The sequence below is a fragment of the Carcharodon carcharias genome, chromosome 1, assembly GCF_017639515.1.
Source record: "Carcharodon carcharias isolate sCarCar2 chromosome 1, sCarCar2.pri, whole genome shotgun sequence".
Lineage (NCBI taxonomy): Eukaryota > Metazoa > Chordata > Chondrichthyes > Lamniformes > Lamnidae > Carcharodon > Carcharodon carcharias.
Genome location: NC_054467.1, coordinates 114,161,575 through 114,177,156, shown reverse-complemented (window position 1 = coordinate 114,177,156; position 15,582 = coordinate 114,161,575). Strand labels below are relative to the sequence as shown.

Below are 15,582 nucleotides of genomic sequence, written 5' to 3'. Positions count from 1 at the left end.
GCAGGGAGATACCCCAACAAAATGGTGTTCCAACTGTAACCATTGTAGAATCTGTGGACCCTGTTTAAATTGTTCAACCAAGGATATAAACACCAGATGTTTCTGTCAGAGTAGATAACACTGAACTGCCTGTGCCTAAAGAGGTACTTGATGTTGCTGCAATTCCAGATAATGTGGATCCTGTAAGAGATTCGAAAGTCTTGGAGTTGCGACATTTCACCTAGATCAGGAAACCACCCAAGAGACTGAACTCATAATTCTATGACCTGTGAACATAGTTGTAATGTCATGAAGGTAGATGTCCTTACATCTACCAACTCCAAACTGTACAAAAAATTTAAAGGGGGAGGAATATAGTAATTGTAGCTTTAAGGAATGTGGCGACTGTAGCTTTAAGACTTATTGTATTGTATAGTATCACATGACAGTGTGAACAAATCAGCTTTAAGCACGGGGAACCTTAGAGTGGGAGATCTTCTTTTAGTTGTGAAGCTGCATGGAAGCATATAACTGCTGCTGCAGCCTGTAAATAAAATTCAATGTTTCGAATGAGAAACCTGTCTGGAAAATCAACTCCATAACGCACCCCAGGACATCACTGCAGGAGTTCCTCAGGGTAGTGTCCTATGCCCAACCATCTTCAGCTGTTTCATCAATGACCTTCCTTCCATCATAAGGTCAGAAGTTGGGATGTTCGCTGACGATTGTACAATGTTCACACCATTGTCCTCAGATACTGAAGTCCATGTCCATATGCAGCAAGACCTGGACAACATTCGGGCTTGGGCTGATAAATGGCAAGTAACGTTCATGCCACGCAAGTGCCAGGCAATGACCATCTCCAACATGAGAGAATTCAACCCATCTCCTTTTGACATTCAATGGCATTACTATCATTGAATTCCCCACTATCAACATCCTGGGGGTTACCATTGACCAGAAACTGAAATGGACCAGCCAAATAAATACTGTGACTACAAGAGCAGATCAGAGGCTGGAAATTCTGTGGAGAGTAACTCATCTCTGACTCCCCAAAGCCTGTCCACCGTCTGCAAGGCACAAGCCAGGTGTGTGATGGAATAATCTCCACTTGTTTGGGTGAGTGCAGCTCCAGCAATACTCAAGATGCTCAACAACATCCAGAACAAAACAACCCTCTTGATTAGGGTCATGAGGACTCGAAACGTCAACTCTTTTCTTCTCCGCCGATGCTGCCAGACCTGCTGAGTTTTTCCAGGTAATTCTGTTTTTGTTTTGGATTTCCAGCATCCGCAGTTTTTTTGTTTTTACCTCTTGATTATCACCCTATCCACCACTTTCAACATCCAGTCCCTCCATCACCGATGCACAGTGGCAGCAGTGTGTACCATCTACAAGATGCACTGCAGCAACTCACTTAAGGCTCCTTCGACAGCACCTTCGAAACCCACGACTTCTACCACCTATAATGACAAGGGCAGCAAATGCATGGGAACACCACCACCTGCAAGTTCCCCTCCAAGGCACACACTATCCTGACTTGGAACTATATCGCCATTCCTTCACTCTCGCCGGGTCAAAATACTGGAACTCCCACCTGACAGCACTGTGGCTGTATCTATACCACATTGACTGCAGCGGTTCAAGAAGGCAGTTCACCACCACCTTCTCAAAGGCAACTAGGGATGGGCAATAAAAGTGCTGGCCTAACCAGCAACACCCCACATCCTGTGAATGAATTACAAAAAAGCATTTTACCCATGTAAGACTATTTTCTTAGTTTATATATGCTGCTCCTTTTAACATTGAGTTAGTATACAGTATATGCCAATTATCAAGTAAAGCTCTAGTATTTAGGGAACTTCAAAATGTTAAGCAAATGTCCATGATGATTCTACACTGTTGATCATGTGGTAATACAAACACTTTATATCTTAAAATTTCCCAGGCAAACACTTTTATTGATCTCCCTGGTAGTCTAATACTTTGCTGAGTCAATTTCTCTAGATCTAAACATTGACTACAGTCTTTATTTGTGAAGAATATATTGGATATATGCTATTCCCTGTTTTTCATCATTATGGGTGGAGTTTTCCCAGAATTGCACTAAGTGCAGTAGCAGGTGGGTAAAACGGAGTCCAACCCACTGGCGAAAATGGCGGGTTTTCACGTCGTATCTTCCTGAGCCCGCCTCATTGTTTATTCACTCCCACGAAACAAGCTGTTTCCATGGCAGGCAGGCTCTCATTCGCCCACCCTCTATCACCCCACTGTTGCATCACGCCGGCCGCTAGCTTTAAAAGGCACCACCAGTTTACCACCGCTGCCTGGGAGACATGGCTAGCAAAGGAAAAAAGACTGCAGCCCTCCGCCTCAACAACGGGTCCCTCGAGCAATTGCTGGATGCTGTGGAAGCCCGCCGGGGTGAGCTCTACCCCGTTCTGGCTGCAGGATGGGCAGCAAATTTACCAACTCAGGTTGCAAGGCGGTGGCAGCGTAAACACCCTGCAGAGGCGGACAGCCACCCAGTGCTGCAAAAGGCCACCAGGTTAAGTCACTCTTCTCATCACTCCCAACTCTCACATTCACAAACCCATCACACACCCACAGGGCCCTCACTCATTGCCAGTGCAAGGGACATCACCATTCACTCTTTCCCACACACCGTCATTGTCCACATCCCGTCCATGGAATCACTCACCACCCACACAGGCCAGGCATACTGATCACCTCCCCCTCTCTATCCATGCAGGACAAACTGGCACACAACAGGAGGGAAAGGTCGCAGACAGGTGGAGGGATGCTGGAGATCAAAATTCTGACAGAATTTGAAAACAGAGCTATCCAGCTGGCCGGCGATGACCGGGACTGGACCTGTGTTGATGGTGAGGTCAGCGCTGCTGTACCAAGTGAGGATCCAGCAGTACAACATCCATCGGACAACCGTGCTGTTAGTGATGTGTCCTCTTTCACAGGCCACTGCCATGCACTAATTATCTCCTCTAGCTTTCACAGGCACATCTGCCAAACAGGCCACAGAGTCCATGACCCAGAAGCCTCCAATCAAGCCACGAAGAAACCTCTGAAGAAGAATCTGGAGGCACCCTCCCTGAAATCCCGTCACAGCACTCACCCACACCCTCCACCAGCGCAGACACACACCTTGGTGGGATCTAGGTTTAGGGTAGCCCTGGGATCACAATCTGGTGAGCACTTTGCATTTTCTGATGCACAGCAGGCGGAGACAGCGACTTCCCTAGTCCTTGACACTTGAAGGACTGCTTTTTTTTTCATTCATTCACAGGATATGGGCGTCGTGGCTGGGCCAGCATTTATTGCCCATCCCTAGTTGCCCTTGAGAAGGTGGTGGTGAGGTGCCTTCTTGAACCGCTGCAGTCCATGTGGTGTAGGTATAATCACAGTGCTGGAGGCCAGAACATTGCTGAGTCCGAGACAGATGGTGAGCCATTGGACTTGGTCATGTCAGTTGCTGGAGCTGCAAAGGCAAGCTCAGGAGCATCAGGAAGAGATGTCCACTGCATTCCTCAGATTGCAAGGCATGATAGAGGAGTCCGTCCATCTTCAGGCTGAGGTGATAGCGCCGGCATTGCAATGCACCAAGGTCAACACTGGCAGGATGGTGGCCGCCATGGTGACCTTGATCCAGGATGTCACTCCTGCACTGCTGCACGGGCTTGACTCCATCGCTGATGCCATAGTTGGCTTCCAACAGTGTGAACGCAAGAGGGGTGTTGGGCAGCTCAATCTCACTCCAGCTACCAAGTTCGCTCATGGAGTCAGCCATGGGCCCTCGGGCACCATAGGGAGGGGGATCAGCAGGTGCATACTCTGGGGCCATCCACCCAGGTGACTCTGGGAGTAACCGGCCCATCCAAATCCCTTCTTCCTGTGACCTCCGTAGATCCAGCTTCACAGGCCGAGGAGTGTGCCACTGCCACACAGCATGACCCAGAATGCAGGCCGGGGCCCTCCAAGTCTCAGCCCTCCAGGGGACACCCGTCAAAGTCATCACACACAGGACGACATAGTCAGCAGGCTGCCTCCACTTCTGCTGTGGATGTCCAGGGAGCACCAGGACGTATCGTCAGGGTTAGGAAAGTTAGGTAAAAGTAGTTGCACAGCCCGGACACAGATGTTAATCACTTGTACATACTGTTCACTATTGTCAGTAAACTCCTAAGGATGTCTCCCTGTCTATGGCTCCTTGTTCTGATGAGCGGTGTTCTTGTCACTCAGATGTGAAACCTTTCTGCACAAGATAAAAGGCAGCTGTCTCAGTCCAGGGCCTCTTCTCTGTGCAGTCATAAGATCACAGTGATGGTCCAGCCTCTCACTCCCTGGAAACATTACAGATGCCTGCACCTCGCTGGTCATTGCTGCCAGAATGTAGTGGGCAGGTGCCACAGAGTTCTCTCATTGTCTCTGTATGCTCTCAGCCCCTTTAATGTGGGGCTGGCCCCCATCACACCAGCATATGTGACCCAGTGATGCTGTGCATCAGCTCCTGAAGGGCTGAAGATGGACACAGCATCAGCTGTATTTAAAGTTTCACGGCTGCGGCTCTGAGATCACCCTGATCATAGAGTGCAAGCGAGCTGCCCTAGGCCAGACAGGAGTCAGACATTCTCAGAGGCTATGTGAAGATCTCTGGAGTGTCTTCACTACATGTTGTGATCATCCTCCTGCGATCGAGTAATTATTAGAGCCTCCACTGCATCTCCATGACAGGAACATTCTCACAGAGGGAATTGGTGCTGCCATAAGCCAGACTGGAGTCAAACGTACACAACTGCAATGTGAGGATCTATGGGGACACCTCACTGCATGTCGTCATCATCCTGCACAAACTATGAGGGCCTCCTGAGCGCACCTGCCTCATCTGGCCAGTGCAAAAGCCTCAAGCCCCATCATTGTCACCACCAAGTACCCCCTCACCCTCATCCCCGTCGGTGTACTCCTCATCCAAGGAGACCGCCAGCTCCTCCATTTACTCCTCAGCCAGCTTGTCTCCCCATTGAAGTGCCAGGTTGTAAAGAGCGCAGCAGATGACGACGATGCTTGACACTCTTTGTGGACTGTATTGCAGGGCTCCACCAGACCGATCCAGGCACCGGAACATCATCTTCAGCATCCTGATGGTCTGCTCCACAAAGTTGTGAGCTGCTGCATGAGCCTCATTATAACGTTGCTGTTCTGCAGTCTGAGGCCACACATAGGTGTCATCAGCCATGGCCTCTATGGGTAGCCCTTGTCCCCAAGGAGCCAACCCTGCAGCCTCTGTGGGCCCTGGAAGACTGCAGGGATCTGTGAGTGACTCAGGATGTAGGTGTCATGCACACTCCCTGGAAACCGTGCTCAGACATGCAGGATGCGTTACTGGTGGTCACATAAACCAGCTGCACGTTCAGTGAGTGAACTTGCAGTTGATGAAGTCCACCGAGTGTAGCGACGGAGACCTGAGCACCACTTGAGCACAGTCGTTTGCACCCTGCACCTGTCCCTCTCTCCTCAGTCTTCTATGGTCTCTGTAGGCCATAAGGCTTACAGCTAGGTCACCAGGATCCATGATCCTGATGTGGTCCTCCTGCAGCATGAAAGGAGAGACATGATTATCATGACTGTACTTAGTACCTTTACTGGCCCTGTGTGACCACCCCTTAATGCTTCCTGGGAGAGTGCTGGTCACCCCTCGGATGGCCAGAGATGAGTGCACTGCATGGCTGCCCTGTCAGCCTGCGACATGGAGGACACTGGTCCAAACCAGGATGCTGAGATTGCAAGGGGCTGTGAGCACCTCCAGCAGTGACTGGTACATGGCCAGCATTGACGAGGAGTTGTACAGCCCAACTGCTCCACGGTCCAATAAAGTGGTGGCGGACTCAAAGTTTTTGCTTGGGGGGGAGGGGGTGGGGGGCGCGTACAGCTGGGTGCTAAGGTATGGTGCACTTTGGTGCCACTGTGTTGCTTACATGGGTGGCCAGAAGCTCAACCCCAATCATATCACTGTGGCTGTGCCTAATCTGTCTTTGTTGCTGAGGCATGGTCAGTTTATATGGGTGTCGCTAATGCGTGGCCACTTCCCTCACTTACCTTGACCCCACCTCGGTTGCCTGTACATGGGATGCGGCTCCAGGGCAGCACTTGCACCAACCCTGCCCACCACCTACAGCAGTCACCTCCATGGCTGGCCAGCAGTTGTCCCGGACATCCCCCCCAGCAGCCGCCTTCAAGGTTGGCCAGCACTTGCCCCTGGACACCCCCTCGCCCTCCTCAGCAGCTGCCTCCGAGGCTGGCCAACACTTGCGTCCAGACACAACCCCCTCAGCAGTCGCCTCTGGGGCCAGGCATCAGTTGCCCTGGTGCCCCTGAGACTTGTAAACAACAGACGAGCTGTGGAGAATGCTGCTGCTCTCTCACCTCAGTTCCCCCAAAGTGAAGGCCAACAAGTGCACATGGCCTGTGTGCTGTTGTGAAACATGTCACCGTGATTTCTTGCCAATGTGGACGGATGATACGTTGGGGTTTCAAGACCCTGGCAGATGGCCTTTTAATTATGTGCTAATGTATTACAATTAGTTCCCCGCCGACCAATGGTAGGAAACACGGCCCGCCACTGGCAGGCTGAGTGGATGATCGCGACCTGCCTTCACACCATCGCCAGCGGACTTGGAAAATTCCGCCCTATATCTCTACACAGCTTACCTCCTTAAAGGAGGTGTTTAAAATCAGAAATAACCTTCAGTGCCATGAAGTGTTCCTTCAACGGGTTCTGCAAAGCAGCTGCAATTTCTCAAGTACAAATATCTGAGCGTCTGTTCATATTTGAAACTCAGCAAATTGCTTTAAAAACTCTGGAAGATATTGAAGAAACTGTGGGGCACTATGCAATTATCCTGGAAAAGACGTAGGTATAAATCTGTTATTAATAATTCATAAACTTCTGAGGTATCCTTCCCGATGAGTCTGTTGAGCTCATTTGGCTGAAGAAAATTCATCAAAAAGCTGACAGCAATTTTAAGGTACTAATAAATTGCTACATTCTCTCCACCTCAGTTCAACGACACAAAGCTGTTGCAGATACTGTTCTATCCCATGTTTCCAAAAAGTACTTCAATTAATTATAGTATCTGGGCAATATATTAATGATTGCTACCTTTGGTGATCTTAACTTCATTTAGGTAGATTAGATTTTTAATTATGCATTTTTACTGTCTTTATGGAGCATTTATGTCACATCCTGTGTTTTTAGGATGTCTCAAAAGGATCATGTCCAATTAATTACTTTTTAAAGTAGGCAAATGTGACAAGCAATTTGTGTAGGAAAAGAACCCACAAACAGCAAATAAGATACAAAGATAAATGACCTGCTAATTAGCTTTTGGTGGAGGTTGAGAAAGGCGTGTTGTCCAAAACACCAAGAAGACAAGAATTATTTAAGAAGTTATTGTAATATTCTTTCTCCTCTGAAGCCTGACCCTGTTTGCAGTTCTCTGAGCAGCAATAACCATCCAGTACTTTATTAATTCTTTGAGGGATCCTGGATATATTTTGTTTCAGGAAACAAATTGCAATTTATGAAGAGGTATCATCTAGCAGTCATGTACTTTTCGGCAGGTATTGTCACAAAGCCATTGAATGCAGGAACCAGAGCTCTTTATTTTCCTACGCCCACCACAACTGCAGGCCCAGGTCACTATGGTCAACAGGAATGTTCCACATTGTTGACCTGGCTGATCCACACCAGAAACATAAAGAAAGCGTGCTCAAGTTTGGATGAAAATCCGTCACTAGAGAATGGGTGTTTGAAAGGCAAGATCCAAAGAAAAATCAATGGTTTAGTTATGACATGGAATGAATATGGACAAAGCCCTGATTCAAAAGTGGATGGAGTATGGATTAAAGAACACTGTCAAGTCAATAGAGACATGACAGCAGAAAATCTTTTCCTATAAAGATTTCTGATGTTTTGAACTGTCATTAAATAAGATAGAGTCAGTAAATGGTAATTTTCAAAGTAAAACTACCAGGATACAGGATTCAATCACAAATTTACCCTGTACATTGTATCAAACAATTTTAACTAATTTGTAAGTTGTGCTTAATTTTTCACTTAATGCTTTTGTGCCAATATTAGTTTCACGTCAAGCTCTAGCCATGTCTATAACCAGTAATATAGTGTTGCAAAGGAAAGCTGAATTCATCATTATGAATAATTCACTAATTTGTTTCATTTTGAAATAGACAGCCAGCAGTTGCCTGAGACAGATACACTAAATATTGCTACAACATTCCCCTACCCCATATAAAGAATCAGTCCCTATTTCTTACCCAATAGTGTTGACCCTTCTTATGTGTCTTATCACCTTTTAGATTCCTCTAGGTAGTGGGGGACAATGGCGTTGCTTGGATTTCAGAACTGAAATGTTTTGTGCTTTGTAGATCTGTGCAATTTGTGGTATTCAGATTTGTTTTGTTAATGCAAGTGTTTCACTTAATCATATTTAATGTTATGTTTTGCACAGCTAACACTGATAAATATGTAGCAATAATGCTGAAGAAATATTGACTTAAATTTTAGAACTTAATAGAACGGGTCATTTTCAAAAGGAATCCTTCAATATATTGAGTCGATAAGGTTCCTTTTCATTAAGATTAAATGGAATAGCTACAATGCTGAAATTTTGTCTATGCTAACCTTTTGCATTTCTGTCTAAAATTGTAGCAGTATAATGGAATACTGGTAGATGCACTGACAGCTTCTTGAAGGTAGGTTTCTTAAAACTGCAATTTAAATAATTTTGATATTTATATAATTAAGCTGCTAGTTTAATCATGATGTTTGGATTCATTTTGTCTATCTTCATGCAAACATAAATGAGGATAACTGAATATGATCAAGTTGAAGAAGGAAATTTAATGGTTAAATATTATGTATATTTATGTTTGTTATAATTCTTATTCTCTTGTTCAACACATTTATTGTGAAACACTGAGTTAAGAGACCATTGTTTTTCTTCAGTTCTTGTTCTACGCAGTAAAAACTACTGGTGTCTATTTCAAATTTGGTGATTAAGACATTTGGAAGAAAAACACCACTTTCTCATAGGTCACTCCAGATCAAAGATACTTTCTATCCAATTCTCCCCTGTAAAAAAAGCAAAGTTGTTTCAACCTTTCCAGTTTATTTTTTTGGTCTAAACAATTGTATAATTTCAGTACTTTTCAAAATTCCATGATATTGCCTACAGTTCTCCACCTTTAGGGAATTATCATCACCTTATTGATAATGGGCTACTCTACTATAATTCTGTGTTCACTAAATGCCTCAATGAATCAACTGAAATTTTTTTTTTAAGCTAGTAAAAGCCAAAAACCCAAGACACTTGTGTTCTCAACTTTCTTCATTCCCCCTACCCCCCATCCCCTAACAATGAGCACAATTCCATTGGTCAGAAAGGGTTGGTAACTTCCTAAAGCCTGACCACAATTTTTTCTAATGTTATACTCTGCCCCGTGTTTGTTAAATTCTGTGCTGAGCATTGTGGCATGAACTCCAGGTTTGCAATAAAAATCACTTTTGTCTAATCAAAAGGACAAACTCAAGAATGCCAAATTTCAAAGAGAGCATTGGTTATACTGCATGAGAAAAAGGGTGCTGATTAGTTGGCAAGTAGCTTCTGGTCTATGTGTTGCCATGGAGAATGTACCAGGGAACTATTGTCCCCCACTCTTTTGATTCAAAAAAGACACAGAGCCTGGAATGTTCCTTTCGCCTGCAGAGGACAGGTCCTTCCGAATGAAAATATGTAGCTTCTAGCAAGCGTAAGTAAGCCACGTTGTGAGCCCGACTGATAATCAGAAATTGGTTGTTAAGTGTGGTTCTTAGCACACACGAGATTATTTAGCAAGTGCTGTCCAATCATGAAATCACATTTAAAGTCTAATGCTAAATGTAATCTGATGAGCATTTCCAATATTTTCTGTTTTTAATTGAGAATTACTTGTTCATTTTGATTTTAAAATATACCTTTTCCAGAAAATAGCTTTCATGTTTCATAGAAATATATTTTAACTGCTAGAACAGCAGTGAAGACTCATTTGAAGGAAGTATTCAGAATTATAAAGCTTTGTCACACAGCAAACATCTTATTAAAAGCAAAAAACTGCGGATGCTGGAAATCCAAAACAAAAATAAAAATACCTGTCAGACCTGCTGAGTTTTTCCAGACATCTTATTAAAATTGCCTCCTCTTCTGAAAGCATACTTCTTCAGGATTGAGGATAACTAGTTTCAACCTGGTTCGATGGGTTCTGAGATGGCTGATAAGTCCAATGCGCAGACTCTGCCACATGTGAGGCAGGTGTGTTTGGAGGATCGGTAGATGAGTTGTTGGGAGATTTGTGCACTCACTCCAAAACCTCAGCTTTGTCTCTGCTTGTTCCTGATGAAGTCTCTCAATGTATTCAGTGCTTTCTCAAATGAACCCATCTCCATTTTGGTTGGTCATATGCCAGGGACTCCCATGGGTTGGCAGGGATGTTTGACCTCTTCAGGGATGCTTTGAGGACATCCCTAAAGCATTTCCATTGTCCTCCTGGGGGTCACCTACAAAACTTAAGTTCCGAGTTGAGCAATTGCTTCAGGAGTCTGATGTCAGGCATACAGACGACTTGTCCAACCCATAGGAGCGGATTTTGAGTGATTACCGCTTTGATGCTGGGCAGGTTGGACTACTGTTAGACTGCCTTTCTTGTCACTGGATTTGGAGGATCTTGCAAAGGCACCACTGATGGTACTTCTCCAGGGCTTTGAGATGTCTGCTGTAGTTGACCAAGTCACCAAAGCATATAGGAGCGCAGGGATCGCAATTGCCCAGTAAATCATGACCTTAGTCTAGATCCTGGTCCTGAAATACTCTTTTCCTCAGCTGGCACATTGGAGGTAATGATGAATTTCATCATCTATTACTTCATTGAGAGGAGGCTTCGAAGATATGGAAAATGGTGCTCATTTTCCAGGATTTCACTGTTGATATTAATTGATGGAGTAAGCATACAGGAATATAGCAAACTTCTAATCTCAATTACTTTACTGGACCCTAGTCCACTCCTCCATCACACCCAACACCTTATCCCTTCCCACAGCACCTTCCCATGCAAACATAGAAGGTGTAACACCTACCCCTTTACCTCTTTGTTCCTCAGCACCCAAGGGCACAAACATTCCTTTAAGGTGAAGCAGAGCTTCACTTGCACCTCCTTCAATTTGGTCTACTGCATTTGCTGCTCCCAATGCAGTCTCCTCTACATTGGGGACACCAGATGCAAACTGGATGATCTCTTCGCGAACACCTTCGGTCTGTCTGCAAGTATGAACCAGACCTTCCTGTCACTTGCCATTTCAACCACCATCCTGCTCTCTGCCCCATGTCCATCCTTGGCCTGCTGCAATGCTCCAGTGAAGCCGGTTGCAAACTGGAGGAACAGCACCTCATCTTCCAATTAGGCATTTTACAGCCTTCTGGGCTTAATATTGAGTTCAACAGCTTCAGCCCATGAGCTCTCTCCTCTATCTTCACCCCTTTAATCCCTTTTTTAAAGATTATTTTTTCACTTATTTTTTAAAATTCATTTATTCATTGTTTTATCCCTTTTTAGAATCCCTTTTTCTATCCTTTTTCCTCAACACCACCCCCCCCCCCCCACCCCCACAAAATGGCCATCTGTTACTTGTTCCATGTTGTTCTTTCACAGAGTGCTGACCTTTGTTCTGCTATTTACACATTCTGCTTTCTTACCTTTACGCTACTATCAGCACCTTCTTTAATCTTCACCATGACCATTAACACTCCCTTTGCCCTTTTGTCCATGACCTCTTTGTCAGTCTCTCCTTAGCCCTCACCTATCACTGACCTTTCCAGCTTTACCTGCTCCGCCCCACTTCAACAGTATAAAATCCGTCACGTTTTTACTTCTCTTCAGCTCTGATGAAGTCATACGGATTTGAAATGTTAATTCTGTTTCTCTCTCCACAGATGCTGTCAGACCTGCTGAGTTTTTCCAGCATTTTCTGTTTTTATTACTTGGTCTTTTGCTTAATTAATGAGCTCCGTACAAGGTGCCTAATAAGGAATAGTGGCTATGATTTTAAGGGCTGAATTTCACAGAAGAGGTGTATTGCCCACCACCACCAAACCACCCCATCACCCACCCCCCCCCCCCCCAACACCTCGGTTGAAAGAGTCGACCATCAGCCGACAGACCTCAATACAGCCTGCCCCTCAGTGGGAGGAACTCTTGAGAGCTGACAACCAATCTTATTGGCTAGCAGCAATCCCGGCAGTGCCAGAACTGAGTAGTGGGTGCTACTGAGACTCCAAGCGGTCTCACAAAGAACTTCAGTGGATCCGGAGCCAGGTAACGCCCAGGCCCTGAGGGCGAGGAAGGATTGGGCAGTCTGGGGGAGCTTATGGGGCAGGTTTTGGAGGCCAGGCAGGAAAGAACAAAGCTGGAGCAACAGGACAGGGAGCTGTGCCCAGATAAATCTTTTTCAGAAGTGGGCACTCTCACCCACCTGCCCATGCCAGCTGTTTTATGGTGCAGGAAGTGAAAAACAGGTAAGTTGGCTTGGTAATTGGCTCAATTGCCTGTTAGTTTTTTTTTTGAATGACTGGTGGGCTGCTGATTTCGACACCCGCCCACCCAACATTATGGGGGCCAGGTCGAGAGCAGGTGGGAAGGCGGTAGATTTACCACCCCTCGTATTTGCATGCCTCCCTGCCGAAAACATGCCAGGTGCAGAGGAGATCAGTGTACATAAAATCCAGCCCAATACCTCATTTAGGGCTTTGGGCATAAGTTATTGCTATTTTGTCATTTGAGAGTACAAGGATCAGAGAATAGACAAACATAATCAATCAAATTATTGAACCCTACAATGACCTGTGTATTTTCTTCAAGTTTCATATTTTCATTACTTTTTTTTGCCACCCACAGGAGGACCTTCATGCATTTTGCTGGGCCCAACAATCAATTCACATCTATGTGCTCTGCGAAAGGCCTTCAGATGAAGCAGCTCCAGCGCACCTCTTAGTCAATGTGCATCTTATTATCCAATTTGTTGACATATATTACAAATAAACAATTGAACATTTGGGGAGTATTTTATAGTTTCTGCATTCCACTATCCTATTTCATAGTTTGGTGTTTTTCTTTGTAAAATCACAATGTTTTTTTCTGCTCACTTTGTTATCTGCTCTCTTTGCTATCTTAGCACTTTCATTATACTAAACATTTTGTTCCATTTTTGTTTTATGAATGATTTAAATGTTGTAAGCAGTTTTCATAACCTGTTGATTTTGGATATTGTGTATTATAATGCTGTTGAATGAATCATTTTCTTATTCTTAATGTAGATTGTTTTGTATACTTAAGCTGTGTGATCAAGTTAAATATTTTATATGTTCAGAAAGTTGAATAAATTTAGTAATCCTTAAATGCAAAAATACTTTTAATAATAGAATGCCTATTACAGATGGTGGATTTATGCTGCCATATTGTATGGGTAGCTGTTCAAACTAATGAAGAATTTTTTTTGGTGGGGAAAAGTAGTTTATTACAGTTTATCAAACATTTTGTTAAATGAGATGCAAGTTTTTGAGAACTAATTTGCAATGAACGATTATACGAGAATATCTGAATTATTTTTTAAATTAAATGTTATCTTTAACCCTTTTGTTTGAAGATGCTTATGCTGCCGCTGATGTAGTGTATTTTAGTGAAGTTGGCTAGACCATTAAAATTATTGTACTACTGCCATAACCTAATAATCATGTGCATCATTTTATATTTAAGGTGTTCAATGTCCAAAACATTTAATCATGAGTCTCTCTCTGGCATTATTTAATTCAGGCTCTCTCATTGTTGCGTAGAATGTGCATTCGATGTATGCTTTAACCACAACTTTTTTAAGAATTGAATTTGTATATATGTTCATAGTTGTAGATTTATGGGATCTTCTATTTTGAATATTCAATAAAATGTCTTGGATACTAGGTATTGTGTTAACTGTACTTAATGCAAAAGAGCATGGGGATAACATTTTGAGCCTGTTTCAATTTGCAGAAGCTCTTCACTATAATAATACATAATTAGATCTCTCAAACTCCAAGCTGAGAAATTTGCTGGTCCTGTATCCTTTTTTCAACTTGCTGTTTTGCTTCAATCAGACTCCCTTCCCTGCTGTTTTTCTTCAATCAGACCTCCTTCCCCACCTTAAGTTTTACTGTGCCATGTGTCCTTACTTAAACAAAAAGCTTGAATCCTCCTGTTTTCCATTCATTTGGCAATTTTGCTTGCTAGCCAGATGCTAAAAATTGTGCAGAAGGAACACTGGCTGCCTTCCACTCTCATCTCCTGAAGAAAGTATAACCACAATAGTTAATTTGTTACCCTGGATGACACGTTTTGCTGCACCACTCTTGTCAGCCTACATCAGTACTTCACTTTACTCTGCCATTCAATGTTTCCTATGGCCTGCATCTTTGGGTCGGTGTGCGGGGGTGGGTCCCGCTCGGCGATGTGTAAAATGATGCGCGATGAGGTCGGGCATGCGTCCTGACATCACTGCGCATCAATCCAATCTTCAGTTCGGCGTGCGTGCACCAGAGTCGGCTGCACATCCAACAGACTGTCAAAGGCCTGTTAAGGCCAATTAAAAACCAATTCAAATCATTAACAGAGCTGCCCGTCCAACCTCAAGGTTGGTGAGCAGGGTAAGAGACTAGGTGGCCTTTGCATTTCTCATGATACCCCATCTATGGACGGGATGAGGTTTCACGAAGGCTTTATAAATTAAATAAAAATTTTTATTGAAATACATAAACGTGTCCCATGAGAGGACATGTCTGAGTAATTTTTAAATTTTTTTTATCCAGTTTTCATAACTTGGTTAGATTCAAGGTTGTTATGGAAAAGGACAAGGATGGGCCAGAAATCAGAAACCAAATTGGGGGAAAGCCGATTTTAATAAGATCAGATATGATTTGGCCAGAGTGGACTGGGAGCAGCTACTTTGAGGTAAATCTGCATCAGAGCAGTGAGACTCATTCAAGAAGGAAATAAGGAGAGTACAGGGCCAACATATTCCAGTAAAGACAAAGGGTGGGACCAACAAATCCAGGGAACCCTGGATGTTGAGGGATATGCGGGATTGGATAAAGAGAAAAAGGGAGGCTTATGGCAGATACCGAGGGCTCAAAACAGCAGAAGCCCTAGAGGAGTATAGAATGTGTAGGGGGAAACATAAAAAGAAAATTAGGAGAGCAAAAAAGGGCATAAAAAGCATTGGCAGGTGAAATAAAGGAAAATCCAAAGTTATTTTACAAGCACATTAAGAATAAGAGAATAACTAGGGAAAGAGTAGGGCCCATTAAGGACCATCATGGCAGTTCTGGTCGGCACATTATAGGAAGGATGTGATTGCACTGGAGGCATTGCAGAGGAGACTCACCAGGATGTTGCTTGGGATGAAACATTTAAGTTATGAATAGAGGTTGGATAGACTTGGTTTGTTTTCGTTGG

The 15,582-nt window shown here is 44.2% G+C and overlaps 1 long non-coding RNA gene across 1 annotated transcript in view; it reads left to right on the top strand.

Moving 5' to 3' along the window:
- The window catches only part of LOC121279270, a 31,216-nt gene extending 18,144 nt beyond the window's left edge, over positions 1 to 13,072 (top strand). Inside the window, exons 3-4 of the long non-coding RNA XR_005943351.1 lie at positions 8,723 to 8,766; positions 12,997 to 13,072. This is a non-coding gene — a long non-coding RNA (uncharacterized LOC121279270). The remainder of the gene's footprint in view (positions 1 to 8,722; positions 8,767 to 12,996) is intronic.
- The last annotated feature ends 2,510 nt before the right edge of the window (positions 13,073 to 15,582 follow it).